At 45.7% G+C, this 16,087-nt stretch overlaps 1 protein-coding gene and 1 long non-coding RNA gene across 3 annotated transcripts in view; one reads left to right on the top strand and one right to left on the bottom strand.

Annotated features, from left to right (window-relative positions):
* Window positions 1-605: 605 nt before the first annotated feature.
* Window positions 606-2,444, bottom strand: LOC117670166 (uncharacterized). Its single transcript, XR_015729314.1, has 2 exons — window positions 1,774-2,444; window positions 606-835 (listed from the first exon to the last, which is right to left on the bottom strand). It is a non-coding gene; the product is annotated as an uncharacterized LOC117670166 (long non-coding RNA).
* Window positions 2,445-3,034: 590 nt separating this feature from the next.
* Window positions 3,035-16,087, top strand: part of DRD2 (dopamine receptor D2) — a 46,537-nt gene continuing 33,484 nt past the window's right edge. The window contains exon 1 of one of the 2 annotated variants that reach the window (XM_034425242.3): window positions 3,035-3,784. The gene's annotated coding sequence lies outside the window, so the exon portion shown is untranslated. The remainder of the gene's footprint in view (window positions 3,785-16,087) is intronic. The other variant, XM_034425243.3, reaches the window with a different exon arrangement.

Genomic DNA, 16,087 nt, shown 5'->3' with positions numbered 1-16,087 from the left:
ATTCATCTGCTCACCCAGAACTCTCGGCTTCAGTCTGCCTAGAGATGGGGCTGATGGTGGGCCAGGAATGCTCATCCCGAACATCTGGAGGACAGCAAGCATGGAAAGGCGAGTACTTCCATCTTCTGGAAAAGCAGGATGGGAAAGCAGAGGCTTGGCCCCGGCATCCCAACTTTAAAAGTCCTCCTTAGCCAGAATGCTCTCTTTTGGTGGCCACTGGCCAGATTAAAAGTCTTCACTTCACCTCAACATTAAAAAAAGTAAAATAAAAACCTTTAGGAGTTGCTTGGGTGTTTATACCCCTAATTTTATTACAGTTAATTTTTATTGAATCGAATGTAGATGCGGTGCATACGTTCTGAAATTCCCCTCTGTGTGTGTGCGTGTGTGTGCATGTATGTGCGTGCATGTGAGTTTAAATGAAAGTGCAGCCTACACACTTTAAAAATAATAATGATAAAAGAAAATTCTCCCCCACTGTTTGCCTTTCTCAGCAACTATCTCTGTCATGACTAATTAGTCTGTTGCTTTGCCTCATTCTTTTTAAAGGAGAGATTTTTAAAAATACGAGCATCTCACCCCAATAATTGAGTCTACAAATAGAGCAGCCCAACACAGGAACCCTTTGCTTCTTTAAATCTCAGCCTCAGTGCCATAATTAGATTCTCTCCCATCATCTATGGAAATTGAGCTTCCCCCATCTGGATCCTCTTCTGCTCGGGAGCTGGTCCACGTGGACGAAACAGGTCGCTGGTCTCCCTTGTTTTCGATGCAAGCCCCTCGGGGAACTGGCCAGATCGCAATCCATTCCATCCAAAGACCCAGATGATTGCTCCTAACGAGAGAGGAAAAAAATCGGATGAGAGCCAATATAAATAAGGCTATTAAGGGCGGGCAACTCCACACCTCCCTTGCATTAGGAAAGCTTGTAAATCAAAAGAGTCATATTGACTTGAGTGTCTTGGCACACGAGAACAAATCAATTGCAAGACAAACCACCTTCCTGGGCCGCACGGTTTTTGCCTCTGCCTCACCCCTTTGTTTTTCTTCTCAAAAAGCAGTTTTTCTTTTCTGGCTCTCCCTCTTTTACTCCAGGACTTAGAATGCAAATCAGGGAGATGCTAAAGGTTTCTGTGGTCTAAAATAATTAGGTTGATTTTTCTGAGCTTATGAGAAGCTGAAGAATCTGAAAGCAACAATTGTACCGTGCACAGCTGATTGCTCACTGGAAAAAAAAATTATGCATTTCCTTTGTCATGAAGCAGAAAAGGATATAATGTTCCAGATATTATTATTTTTTTTAAATAGAATAAGGGTTGACCTATAACTATGCAATTTGCTAAGGAAGGCAGATTATCTTAGACAGATGGAAAGGGCAATGGGAAAATGTCTACGCCTGGGAACCTGGACTCAAGTTAAATAAAGCACAGGAGGAGATTTCTCTCTTAGCACATGAAGGGCCCTCTTTCTCCCCACTCCTGTAAACCATGGGAAAATTGCTGCAGGGCTTACAGACTTAACAAAATTTATTTTATTGTGCGAATCAAAGCACAAGGTCATCGTTTAATAACTGTGGTCTTGCTTTCCCAATGCTTCTTTATAACAACCAAAGATCAATCAATTCTGTTGATCGGTTTGGTGACTAAGGTCAAATGGATGAAGTACAGTTGAAAAACCAGTGTGTCTTCTTCACTGTCCTTCACCATTCTCCCAATGCCCTTCCCCCCTCCCACCCCTGTTCTTTAACCGTCTGATGCAACCTGCCATACCTACCCATTTTCCTTGGCAAGTAGAGTCTGTCAACGTGATTGTGTGGCTGAAGAGTATGATTCATTGTCATTATTTTTCTGGTCTTCCTATCAGGGACATTTGGTTCTGCTTGAGTACAGTCCACTATTCCAGCTGGGCACCTAATGACTGGAATTGGCCAGGTGTTAATTGTTTTAATGGTATTTCTTCCATTGAGTTTGAATGTTAAGATCTTCTCCGCTCTTAGGATGTAGTCACTACTAACCTTCTTCTTAGCTTCAGTGTGCTTGATGTTGTCAGCTTGAAGGATGCCCAGGTATTTGTAAGGATTGGCTTCATCCAGATGCTTGAGGTCATTTCCACGGGGCATCTTGATTCTTTCAGTTTTCTCTATTTTTTCCCCATGTTTGATGCTGACCGTGACACATCTGTCCAGTCAAAACTCCATTGCAATGTCTTGGATGTATGTGTGGACAGTGTTGAGCAGTGATTCTATTTCAGATGATGTTTTGCCATACAGCTTCAGATCGTCCATGTAAGTGAGGTGAGATAGCTTGGCAGATGTTTTGATGTTTGATAGCCATGGCCCAAGTTATTCTGTGTTGTTGACAGAGGGATCAATGCACTCACAAACAGTGATGGTGATAGCAAGTGTTCGTGAAGGATCTCTCTCTCTCTCTCTCTCTCTCTCTCTCTCTCTCTCTCTCTCTCTCTCTCTCTCTCTCACTTCTCATCCTGCTTTGCTAGTCCAACTCTTTCTTTCTGTTCCGTGCCATCCTTTCTCCACCTACCTCCTCCTCCTCCTCCTGGCATTTTCTCTGACAAATGCCTTCTGTTCCTATCTGATCCTTTTTTCCCCTTCTGTTTTTGTTCTCTAGAAACATCCCCACCCCCCAAAAATTCTTGACTGAACAATTCAGGATGTACCCATGCTACTGGCAGAGGTTTCATCATCAGGCCTGATTGATTCTATCTTGACATCCCTTGGCATTTGTCCAGGGTCTGAATTGGGATCCAATCTCTACTCTCAATCTGGTCCCAACCTCTTGCTCCCCACCCCCACCCCCCGACCTTCCGCCTGTCTGGCTTCTGCATCTCCTTCTTCTGTGGTGCACATCTGCCAGACACAGACACCCAAGTCAGCTGCACGGGGATGGGGTGGGGGGTGGCAGGCTCTTCTGCCCGGGGGGTGGGGGTGGGCAGGCGGGTGGAGCAGAGCCAGGCAGCTGCATCCCATAGGAGGCTACTGGCTGGGTATGGTGGGGACAAGAGGGTCAGGGACGGATTTTCACTCGGGAGGCCACTCAGCACCGCGCAATGCAATCCAACCCAGCTGACATCCAACCCAACCCAACCCAACCCAGCCCTTCCCCTCCCTCCCCTCCCTCCCTCGCTCCCTCCCTCGCCTCCGCCCCCTTCGCTGCCTGGCGCCGGCTCTCCCTCCATCCCCGCGGAGCTGTCCTTCCTCTTGGTGCTGAATCGTCTCCCAATCCCGCCGCCAGGACTCGCTCCGGCGACTTAGCTGCTTCGTTCCAAGACCCCCCACTCACGCGCCACCTCCCCCGTGTGCGTGTATTTTAACACTGCTAGAAAATAAAGCGTGCGGGGTGTAGGAGTGGGGGAGTCGGAACAACAGGATGGGCAGAAAGGATTGTCATCCCCATTTGGGCTGAAGACTCCAGGGGAGAATGAACCCTAGTTATTGGACTTTGGCCAGAATCCCCTCCTCCTTTTCTCTTCTTTTAGTTGCTTTTGGAGCGGCGCAGGAGCTTCTGCCCAATCCTTAGACCCATCCTTTTTTGGAGGAGAGGGTGAAACTGGGGAGAAGGGGGGGGCATCTCTTCTCCACGGGGGTTTAATCCATGCTTGGTTGGCAAGACCCAGAGCTGTCCATCTCTCCAAGATCTCGCTCAGAGAACCAGAGACAACGGGAAGTCACTTAATAAGCTCAGAAGAGAAGAACCCGAAAGGCGGAAAGTGATAGTTAGAGGAAGTCTGCAGGAAGCTTCATTCTCCGGACTCTTATGGCTTGAAGGTAAGGGCAAAGAAGGGCAGGGTTTAATTATCAAGTTTTGTGGAGGAGTTTGCATTGCAGAACAGAAAATGTCTAGAGTTTGGGCTGGCTGGCTGGAGAGCAACAGAATATCCGGGATGCATAGATTCCCCCTCCCCTCCCAATATATATATTGTACAATAATTTATCTGCAGACAGCCACTCAATAAATGTCAGATGGAACCATTTCCCAAAATAGGTGGAGAAATGCCAATCTATCAAATTTCAAATTTTAGAATGGCAAACCTCCTGCCTTGTCAAGTCATTTCTTTAACTGTGTGAATAGATGTGAGGATAGATTGGCACCTTGGCTCTGATATTTATAGAATGCTGATGCTTTCACTTGCCTTAGGGTTTCTGTAGTACCGATATAGGAGAGGATCCCAGCTCTTTCTCCCTGTTAGGATTTGTTGCCACTAATCTTTTTGTTTCACGGGAATGAGGTAATATAACCATTGGGCCAGCCCAAACATCTTTAGACAGGCTGAATGCAATCCTATTTAAGCATTTGTGTCTATTCTCATTAAATTTTTATACCTAACAATGCTGCTAGATTTCTCCAAGGTTTTAGCTGTTCAGTTTGCTTTGCTCAATATTCTCCAGAGGTCATTGATCTTTGTTCCCATTCTGCAGAGGGATAACTTTATCACCAACCCATCTCTCTAGTATTTATATCTGCTCTACCGGCTGCTTCTTTCTCTCCAGAAATCAGAAGAAAGTTGATTGCAGTTTTCATCTAGAGGGTAAAATAAGACTGGCCCAAGTGGAGTGCAGAACTCCCTTCGCAAACCAGTCAAAATATTGCAGTCCTTTTGAGGTGGTGTGGGTTTTTTGTTATTCATTGTATTTATTTTTTAAGTAATTCTGCTTCGTGCCACCAGCTTTTGACTTATTCTGGAAAAGCCCACCAGCACAGACAATGTCACCTCTGAGCTGAGTGGCCATGAGACTTTCTAAAGCTGTGTTTGTTGAGAAAGGGCCACCTGATTGCAATGCCATCTGTAAGTCCTGTCCCATTCTTCCAGTAGGGTATTCATCTATGGGGCTGGGAAGATTGCCTGAGGCAGAGTGTAGGATGCCTTAGCCCAGCGACCCTTTTAAAATATTCTGTTATAAGATGAAGTGGAGAAAATGTGCTGGTAGAATTGATGAGTCTAGTTCAGAAGTCACAGAAGTTCTGAGGGGAGTTGCTAATCAGAAGTAACTCTCTTCTTTGCAGACACATAGCCATCTCTGTGGGAACCTCTGTAGGTATCTAATTTTTTCCCCATGTAAATATAATCACCAAAGACTTTTTACAGCATAGCCATCTCCCATTTAAGGACGTTTATGGGCTTCAGACGAATCTTTGTGGGTTGCTACTGGCAACCTAAATTGGTGGTTTTTGTTTTGCCCTTTTGTTCGCAAAAAGGGAAATATTTGAAAAATGTTAGAAAGCCTAAAACAATGATTTCCCTGGAAGGCCGTGGTTTCCTGCACTACATACAGCAAGAGACAAGATTTGTTTCCATACCTGGGTTTTTTTCGTATTATTTTTCATGATGCTTTAAAGGAGTCCTGTCTTAAATACCAACCCAATCAGCTGTTGTTTCACTTAGCAAGTAGCTAAAATTATACAGAACAAAAACATTGGAGCACAGGAGAAAATGGAAAATTGGACTCTTATCGACCTGCTAAAGTTGATCAGTTCTCTAAAAAAACAAAGCTTCACCTTAGCCAACCATGCTATCTGAAAGAATGGCAACTGGGAAAGATGAGATATAATTTGAAGACTCTGATGGGCGCTTTTTGGTGGGGGCTGGATATTTTGACTTCATGAATTCTCGGCTGCCTTCACCCAAGTTAGTCAAAGTAAAACAAGGTTAATTGTGGCACAGCATCTTGTGCATGTTGTGAAACACAGGTATCGTTTTGGCATGTTGAGCAAATAAGGCTATTATGTTAAGCCATAACCGTGTTGATTTGGCTATATTTGGGCAGAAGTGTATTTTATTTACCTGGGCTTAGGTTTTAGCATATTGTGTAAGCCCAGCCTTCAGTTGTGTGGCTTCAGTTTTCTGGGCACCGGCTGACTTGATTTGACAGGACGTGTTTTCTTCCCAAGCAAAGGAAGGAGACGAAACCTTTTGGCCTGTGAAAAAGGACAGCTGATGCGAGTTTCAAAAAAGAAAAGAAATGTCAACTTTTTAAAAAGCCAAAGAAAATGGGAACTCAGATGCCAGGTGACTTAAGGCAAGCAGGCAAACAAGCACCCCCATAAAGAGGATTTAATACGATGATGAAACAATGCGACTCTAGGGTACCAATGCAGAAATGATTGCACGAAGCTGAAAGTCATATAACGTGGCTTATGTAAGGACCAGGAAAAACCAGAAGCTTTCCTTAGCTTTGATGCGATGCTAAAGGCTAAAACTTATAAAGAACGGTTGCTGGAATCAGGTAGGACTAGGAGTGACATGATAGCAGTCTTCCAATATTTAAGGGACTGTCACAAACAAGAGGGGGACACAGTGGCTCAGTGGCTAAGATGCTGAGCTTGTCGATCGAAAGGTCGGCAGTTCAGCGGTTCGAATCCCTAGTGCCACATAACAGGGTGAGCTCCCATTACTTGTCCCAACTTCTGCCAACCTAGCAGTTCGAAAGCAGGTAAAAAATGCAAGTAGAAAAATAGGGACCCCCTTTGGTGGGAAGGGAACAGCGTTCTGTGCGCCTTTGGCGTTTAGTCATGCCGGCCACATGACCACGGAGACGTCTTTGGACAGCGCTGGCTCTTCGGCTTTGAAACAGAGATGAGCACCGCCCCCTAGAGTCAGGAACGACTCGCACATATGTGCGAGGGGAACCTTTACCTTTACCTTTTACACAAACAAGAGAGGGTCAGAAGGAAAGACAAGAAGCAATGAATAGAAACTAATCAAGGAGAGAAGAAACCTAGAACTAAGGAGAATTTTCCTTGTTAGAACAATTAATCCGTGGAAGGACTTGTCTCCAGAAGTTGTAAATGCTCCAACACTGGAAGTTTTTAAGAAGAAGATCAGACAACCATCTGACTAAAATGGTAAAAGGTTTACTGTCTGAGCAGGAGGTTGGACTAGAAGACTTCCAAGGTCCCTTCCAACTCTGTGATTTTATATCTCAGATGACAAAGATTGTGGGTTGCCTTCAGAATCATAGCTAAGGGTAGATAGACCTCCACCTCTGGAAGCTTCAGCATATGACTTTCTTAGAACTCTTTGTCTTTCTGTAGAGTTTCCCTAACACCCTGGCCAAGCACCCAAGCACATGTCTGTCCCCCACATTTCTAGATCCTCCCTACTCAATACTTGTTTCTAGAGGTGCTGGTTGGCATCCGTCTACGCAGTGAAGAGGACTATTGGTCACCATGTAGGATTCTGGTGTCCTCTGTACCTTCTGCTCGAGAAGCTTGTGAAGAGGAACAGATGGCCTTGAGTCAGACTTATTCTCGGTGGCTTACATGGACAAGCCCGTACAGCTTTCGTAGCAATTGTGTGGAAGTTGTCGTTGCCTTCTTACCGGTGATTGCCTGATTTCCCCAGTTTGGCTCACAGCCCTGGTCTCCTGGTGGTGACCCATCCTGTTATCTCCCCTAGGCTCCAGACCAGATAAAAAAATCAAGCTGCAATTAATGAAACGCCACCAAATTAAAAATCAACCCTTGTTCCTATTGATGTGTTTTGAAGAAAGGGGCTGCTCTAAAGGTCTACTTGTCTTTTCACGGAGTTAAAATGAATCTCACCGTAAGTCACACTTCCTCACTTAGCCCCAGAAGCCTCCTTATTACCATAATAATGGTTTCAGGTGCCTACTGATTGCTCTTCAATAATCCAAATACATTATTAATTAAACAAAGGATACAGAACTACTGTACTTAGCCCGTTTTCGGGAGGAATCACCCGCTGGCTGAGGACCTCACTCATAATTGAAATAATTCTAATTTGCCAATTGATTGCTTCCCCTAATACCAGCAACAAAAAGCTGTTAATAAGTTCCTCGGGCAGGTGAAGGAACTGCTGTCGAAGTAAAACAGCTCTGGCTGATAGTTAGTAAATATTTAAAGAGAGCTGTTCTAATAGATCAGGTTTAGCGAAATACAGCAGAAAAAAAATCCACTTCTTGCCCGATAGATGTTAACAGCAGGCTGCTGGAAGAATCAATGGTTGCGTTAGGGAGCTCTACACACAGGAGAATTCGTGGGCACAACTTCGACATCAGGACTCAACAGAATAAGTTGGAAGGGACCTGGGAGGTCTTCTAGTCCAACCCCTTGCCCAGGCAGGAAACCCTCTACCATTTCAGACAAATGGTTGCCCAATCTCTTCTTAAAAAGCTCCAGTGATGGAGAAGGAAGGAAAGAAGGAAGGAAGGAAGGAAGGAAGGAAGGAAGGAAGGAAGGAAGGAAGGAAGGAAGGAAGGAAGGAAAACAGCATAACAGAGTCGGAAGGGACCTTGGAGGTCTTCTAGTCCAACCCCTTGCCCAGGCAGGAAACCCTCTACCATTTCAGACAAATGGTTGTCCAATCTCTTCTTAAAAACTTCCAGACTCAAAACAAGGCCAATGTAACACTATCAAAACACTCTAACTTCCCCAGACACAAAATTATGGATTTTAAAGGAGATGGTTGGGAACAAAGATTATTTTACCAGCGCAGTTGGGTGAGAGAGTACTGATTTTATAGATGTGGGAAGATGTTGTTCTATCTTGGGAAGCCTCAACAAACATAATGGAGTTTTTTAAAAAACTCTTTAAACGGTTAATTAACAAGGTCCTTGTGGCCTGCATGAGCCTATAATCACCCTTCCTGCGGCCCTCGCACTGACCAGCCTTATCCCAATTTAAATCCTAAATCCTTTTAGTCACTCCAGGCTTCTGATGAAGTGAGCTGCGTAGCTTCTGCAAAACCTGACGCCCTTTAAATAAAAGGAGTAATAGTGAATCTGAAAAGATGCTAGCAGGCTCTTAATATTTTTTTCCCCCACATGGCATGGCTCCCCTGCTGCTTTGGCAGAGTCCTAGACCAAGAAAGGATTTGGTCAAGCAATCACCCTTCATTCGTGAATCCCTGAGGCATGTGCACTTGAGATTACTCTCCAGCCTTTGATCTGTGTTGACTGGAGGCCGAGCCTCACGTCTGACACCGCTAAAAAGGCTTTGATGCGACTTGACTGATGGGTCTGTCCAAGGTGGAACGAAGGTTTGAGGCGGCTGGCGAACGTGTGCCAGATTTGGCTGGGCGTCAGGGCCACCGTGCTCACAGAAACCTGTCCCCATTAAGACCCTACAGCAGGAGTGAAATCTACTTTATCTTCCTTACCGGTTCGGAAACGTATGCACCGGGCACACACATACCTTCTGCGCATGTGCAAAACCTTCTGTGCATGTGTAAAAGGTAAAAAAACCCCCATTACTTCCTGGTTAAAACCAGGAAGTAATGACACCTCGGCGGTGATCGCTATTGGATCGCCGAACCACAGGGAAAAATCGCTACCAGTTCGGGCGATTCGGTCTGATCTGGGAGCATTTCTTCCCTGCCCTACAGACAAGAATCCAACGGTACTTACGGGACCGCCTTCTGCTGCCGACAGCCTCCCACCAGCCAGTACACTCCCACAGGGTGGGGCTCCTCGGGGGTGCCATCGGTCAGACAATGTCGACTGGCGACCCCCCGGGGGAGAGCCTTCTCGGTGGGGGCTCCTGCCCTCTGGAACGAGCTGCCCCCGGAGGTACGGAGGATCCCGGACTTGTGCACCTTCTGCCGTGCCCTGAAGACTTTGTTATTCCAGCAAGACGGGCTAGCCTAATTTTAACGGTTTTAAATTTTAAATTGGATTTTAATTGGGATGTTTTTAATCGTGGGCCAAAGTATTTAATTTGGTTTTAAATTGTTTTTTTAACTTTTATATGTATGTATTTGATCTTGGCTCTTCACCGCCCTGAGTCCTTCGGGAGAAGGGCGGTATATAAATATAATAAATAAATAAATAAATAAATAAATAAATAAATAAATAAATAAATAAATAAATAAATAAATAAACAGTCAAGGCCCCCTCACCAAACTCCTTTGCTTCTGGGGCTTCCCTTCTTCTCTTGGGTTGACTTCCATTTATTTATTTTTTTCATCTGTTTGATAAGGAAAGCTACACCTGGATTATTTCACGATGGATGTTGAGGCTGCTTTCTCCCTAGACTCAAAGAGGCTCCCTATAATAAAACAGCCAATATGAAATTGTAAAATAATCCACGATGAAGCTTCTATCACAAAGCCTGCTGCAGGACAGGCTTTGCCGGATACCATTATTCTCCAAATATTTGCCTCCTTAAAATGTTTTCAAAGACTTCAAGAGAGTAGGCAATGGGGACGGTGGGGTGGAGGTGGGGAATCTCATCTTTGGGATCAGAGTTGCATCAGCAAAAGTCCTTTTCACCTCCTGTGGGATCAAGGAGCCTCTCTCTTTACCTGGGCCTTATAATTAGCTATTCAAAAGTGCTTTAGACAGAACCTCCTGCTGTGAAATCAGAGGGCTAGAAGCTTCGTGGGCGAAAGAGCTGCAGGATAAAAGAGAGCAAAGCTGAATGGCCCGAATGGGCCAGCAAATCTTCCCTTAACGATGTTGGTCCAAGCAGCAGAACGGGAGAGAGATAACAAGGTGGCCTCTTTGAAACGGGCTCAAAGGACCTTTGCTTCACCTTTGCCCGGATTGGCCTCATTCAGGCTGCAGATGGCAGACAGCCTGCTGTTTCTAGTGATCCTCCTATCAGATTAAAAAAAAAAACTCCACCTTCCTGCATCTGGGAATCTAGACTGGAAGAATAATGTTCCATTTGCTTGCTTGCTTGGTATATTCAGGTATGTGTGCATAGAGAGCCTTGGTGGCGCAGCAGACTAAAGCACTGTTAAGTAGCACCAGCTGCCTGCAATGACCGCGAGTTCAAATCTCACCAGGCTCAAGGTTGACTCAGCCTTCCATCCTTCCGAGGTAGGTAAAATGAGGACCTGGATTGTGGGGGCAATAAACTGACTTTGTATAAAAAAAGAACACCGCTGGGGGGGGGGCAAAAGCCCTACTAAGCAGGTATATACAAAAAGTATGAAGGCTATTGCTTAATGCATTGTAAGCCTCCCTGAGTCTCCGGAAAAGGGCGGCATATAAATTGAACCAATAAATAAATAAATAAATAAATAAATAAATAAATAAATAAATAAATAAATAAATAAATAAATAAATAAATAAATAAATAAATAAATAAATAAATAAATAAATAAATGTGTGTTTTGTGTGTGAGAGAGAGAAAGAGAGAGAGAGAGAGAGGCATTTAAACTGTGACCCTCGATTTATATACTTATATAATTATACTGAATAGAAAGAACAGAAAAAATTCCCTTCGTTCTTCCAGAGTCAACCCTCCTTGAGAAAGTCTAAAGCAGTTCATCTACTTTCAACTATTCTTGGCACGAATCCCCCTCCCATCCTAATTGTTCCTCTCCATTGTATTTTCTTGGCCTGCCCCCCCCCAAGTGCCTCTTCTTCTCACTCTGTCTGATTCTACCCCCCCACCCTTTGTGTGCGCACACACACGCACACGCACCAAACACAACAGCAGGAGCTGCCAATGCAACAGAGCTCTTTATATGCCTCCCTAATTATTTCCCTCACCTTCTCTCTCTCTCTCTCTCTCTCCCCCCAAAGCAATATTGTATTTTTTTGATTCCCCGGCCTTCTCCTCCTACGCCTTCCATGCACGTGGGAAGTACAAACTTGTGATTAGCCCATTCAGAAAATGTAAATGCCTTCCCCCCCCTTTCAATTCTAGCCTGAGTGGCACGCAGGGGTGGGCTAGAAGAGAGGAACAGAGAGAAAGAGAGACAGGACCCATAAATCAGTCACAGACAGGGAATGTCATTTTTTTTAAACAGCACGGAGTTTAAACAACTGGGATTGCAATGTGCCCAAACCCTTGCAAAAGCTAAAATAATGGAACCAACAACTGATAAGCTGCAGCTTATCATCTTGAATATAATGCAATTCCCCCCCCCCAGCCTTTAGTAACATTGCCTCTCCTGTCGCCCTCATCCGCCTGCCAGCTTTTTTCATTTATCTTGAATCCATTTCCAGAACGATCGTTGGGACACCTTGTTTCCTGAAAGATGCTGGGAACATCCGCAGTTGAGTTGTTGCCGCCTGAACCGTGGATGATTGTCTGTTGCTCAAGGTCGGGTTTGGGTAATCAGAGTTGATTGCTTGCTCAAGGTTTGGTGGAGGGAGTTAGCTAAAATAAACACGGGGTCCTTCATTGAACCAGGAAATGTGGGCAAAAGAATTTGGCAGGTCAACCGGAGGCTACCCAAATGAGCAGTGAGTTGGAACAGTTTCCTTAGAAAGAAAAGAGTGAAATTTGGGCAGAAGACATAGAATGGTGTGCCTTAGTCAAGTATACAGATCAGGCGCAGTTGAACGTTTCCTCCTGGTCTCCTACGATTATCCCTTGCAGCCAGGGGTGAAATCCAGCAGGTTCTGACAGGTTCTGGCGAACCGGTAGCAGAAATTTTGAATAGTTCGGAGAACCAGCAAATACCACCTCTGGCTGGCCCCAGAGTTGGGAGGGAATGGAGATTTTGCAATATCCTTCTCCCAGGAGTGGGGAGGGAACGGGGATTATGCGGTATCCTTCCCCTGCCATGCCCGCCATGCCACACCACGCCCACCAAGCCACGCCCACAGAACCGGTAGTAAAAAAAAATGGATTTCACCACTGCTTGCAGCCATGGAGTGATGGCTACACATCCAATGGCTTCCCTATAGGGAAAAAGAGGGGGGAGGCTAACTTCTAGTGGGGGTAGGGGATAGAACTGTGGATTGTCAGCAGTGTTTCCCCACAGCTCCCCAGGGTTCAGGGAGACCATTTACCAGCCAACCTTGGAGATGCAAAGCAATGTTGAAATCCAAATTCTTTTATTATGGTTCTGCGCGCGTGGCTTGGTGGGCATGGTTTGGTGGATGTAACAGGGGAAGGATACTGCAAAATCCCCATTCCCACCCCACTCCTGGGGGAAGGAAAATGCAAAATCCCCATTCCCACCCCACTCTGGGGCCAGCCAGAGGTGGTATTTGCCGGTTCTCCGAACTATTCAAAATTTCCGCTACCGGTTCTCCAGAACCTGCTGGATTTCACCCCTGATGCAAAGGAAGGCCTTCAATCTGCCCCTTTGACTTTTTATAGCTGAGCTGCTGCTCTTCATCCCTCTGCTAAAAGGACTGGAACAATTCATGAAGGTCTACATGGGTCCTCCCACATCAGGGTAAATCTTTCTCTGAATTCCTATGGTTGGGAGCAGGTGGTCTACCATTCTTACCATCCGCACTCAGCCTCATGTCTTGAGGGCGGCAACAGGACAATCGTCTGATTCATCTCCTGCCCAAAGGGAGGAACTCAGCAAGGTTTTTCTTAGGTCCTCACTGAACGCCCTTGCAGTGGAAGTGAGGAGTCTATCAACTCTGCCACATATAAGCACATACAGAATTCCATTTGTTGTTAGGATTATTTTCCTTCAGAGGCAGGGAAGCAGGGATTATTCAGAGCAGACGGGAAAAAGGAAAACACTGCGTCTTGCATCATAACCTGTGATCTTCGAGCCAGAGATTGTTAAAGATGAAAAGGGCTAATCCAGTGTGGAAAAACAGAAGATCTTTTTAAATGAGCAGCCCAAGGATAAAATCATATCCCCTTTGAGGATATTTTGCTAGATACAGAAAAGGACATTGGGAAGAGTTCTTTTTTCCGGCATGGTGTTCATTTTGATAGGATGCTGTCCGTTGCCCCCTAATCCCAAACAGCTGATCCACAGAAAGGCCATGATCCTAGAAGAGAGGGGCACCCCACCTTTTGGGCCAAGGTGCGCACTACAAGGAGGGGAGGGACCTGGGTAAGGTAACTGTCAGAGCTTGTCCTCAGTCATTTGTGTATTACCTGAGAGATACCAATGTTGGGCATTGACCAAGTCCTCCCCACAGCTTCCTGATGTTGCTCATGGTATCTCAGGACGCCGATGGATATCTTGATGTGGTAAAGAACACTTGTCACACAAGACCTTCTGTTGATCAGTTTCGGGAAGTGGGATCACTGACTACCTTGGGGATGGATTCAGATGCCAACCAGGGAGTCAATCCTTGGTGCTCATTGAGTTTGGTTCTTTTCTTGAAGATGTTTCATGACCAAGTAGGTAGCAACATCAGTGCTAGAAGGGAATGGGGTTTGTGAAAGTGGCGGTGGAGGACAACTGTGGGGTCCTTGATCCTCTCTGAACCTGGTGGTTTTCTTGAAGACATTTCATTACCCAACTAGGTAACATGATCAGTGCCAGAAGGGGTTGGCTTTGTTCTCCGTTTATATGTAGCTATAGAAGGAATTGATAATCATCATTCCCTTCCCTAGCTTCACCGTGTTAGAAACCTGGAGACCATGAGATCTTGTCTGCCTTGGCCATGAAGGTAGTTGGGTGACCTTGGGCCAGTCCCTCTCTCTCAATCCCAAGAAGAAGGCTAGGACAAAGGCAAAAACTTCTAACAATCTGGCCAAGAAACCTGCAGGCAGCCACTAGGAGTTCACACCGACTCAAGGTCCCCAAATTGCTCCATATCTTATGAACGTACGATGTGGCTCTTGAAGTCCCTTTGCCAGAGGAGCAGGTGAGCACTTCCTCCTCCACCTTGAGGTTAAGGACACCTCACAATAACGTGGCTGCCGTGAAGCTGTGGGCCCTTCAGTTCGCAATTAAGCCAAATGGACTGCTTGAAGCTTTTACCTCCTCTCCTTCTCGTAATAACAATTAAAGCTTTTTCAATTAGTTTGGCTCTCAGGGGGCAGCCAGAAGTCAACGTGTTCTTCCCAATGCGAATGAAGGGCTCTGCCAACTGGATAATCCTAATGATTTGCAGCTGCACTGGAGAGCGAAGGCCTGGGCCCACTTTGGTAGCACTTGGGTCTCCAAAATGCGTCTGGAAAAAAAGGCGTAATAAAACTAGTTAGCCAGGATTGCTTTCTATGAGGTCTGTGATGTCATCTTGGAAGGGAAAAAAAGTGTGCAATGCTCTTTCCCCACCCCTTCTTTTTAATGGGAGGAGTTAATATGCAACTGCTTCTTTATTATTTGAGGGCTGCAGTTTTTCTAAACAGCTGTCCGGTTTTACACAATCCCGGCGGAAATTTCTGTGTCTCCCACCTGAACACAGAGCTTGTTACATCCGTTTTCCAGTAAATCAGCTCCAGGTTTTGTTTTCGATCTATATACAGAAGAGAAATCAGAGATAGGAGATATACATATATTCTATGTATACATATACATATACAGAGCCGTGGGGGCGCAGTGGTTAGAGCGCAGTACTGCAGGCTATTTCTGCTGCCTGCTGGCTGCCTGCAATTTGGCAGTTCAAATCTCACCAGGCTCAAGGTTGTCTCAGCCTTCCATCCATCTGAGGTGGGTAAAATGAGGACCCAGATTGTTGGGGGCAAGAGGCTGATTCTGTAAACCAAGCTTCCTTCCTTCCTTCCTTCCTTCCTTCCTTCCTTCCTTCCTTCCTTCCTTCCTTCCTTCCTTCCTTCCTTCCTTCCTTCCTTATCTCTCCTCCCTCCCTCCCTTATCTCTCCTTCTCTCCTTCCTTCCTTATCTCTCCTTCCTTCCTTCTCTCTCCTCCCTCCCTCCTTCCTTCCTCCCTCCCTCCCTCCCTTCCCAGTGGTTAGAATGCAATATTTCAGGCTAATTCTGCCAATTGCCAAGAGTCCGATCCTGACCGGCTCAAGGTTTACTCATCCTTCCATCCTTCCGAGGTCAGTAAAATGAGGACCGAAATTGTTGGGGTCAAGAGGCTGACTCTGTAAACCTCTTAGAGAGGGCTGGAAAGCACTATGAAGCGGTATATAAGTCTAGGTGCTATTGCTAATAGAATGAAAAATGGGTTTCTCAGATTCCCTTTGGTCTTCAGATCTTCCATTTCAGAGAGCTGACTATTGAGGGAACATCTGCTTGGTCATTTGGAGTCAAGAACCCCAGCTTTTGCTCTGCCCTTGTTTCCGCCTTGACCCCATGAAGACGATCCTTTCCTGGCAGCAGAAAAAGTCCCGATCCAGCCAGAACAAGACTCTCCTTCTCCTTTGCAGGCCCCCACCCTCCCCCCTGTGGCTAAGAGCCCACCTAGCCCTCACACTGAGGGGATTCAGCAACGATCCCAGACTGGATCAATGGATATCTGTCACATCCGTTGTGTTTTGAC

This window comes from Pantherophis guttatus, chromosome 9, assembly GCF_059756535.1.
Source record: "Pantherophis guttatus breed Tessera chromosome 9, ASM5975653v1, whole genome shotgun sequence".
Lineage (NCBI taxonomy): Eukaryota > Metazoa > Chordata > Lepidosauria > Squamata > Colubridae > Pantherophis > Pantherophis guttatus.
Note: the sequence above shows the minus strand (reverse complement) of the source record. Positions and strands in the feature narration are given on the sequence as shown.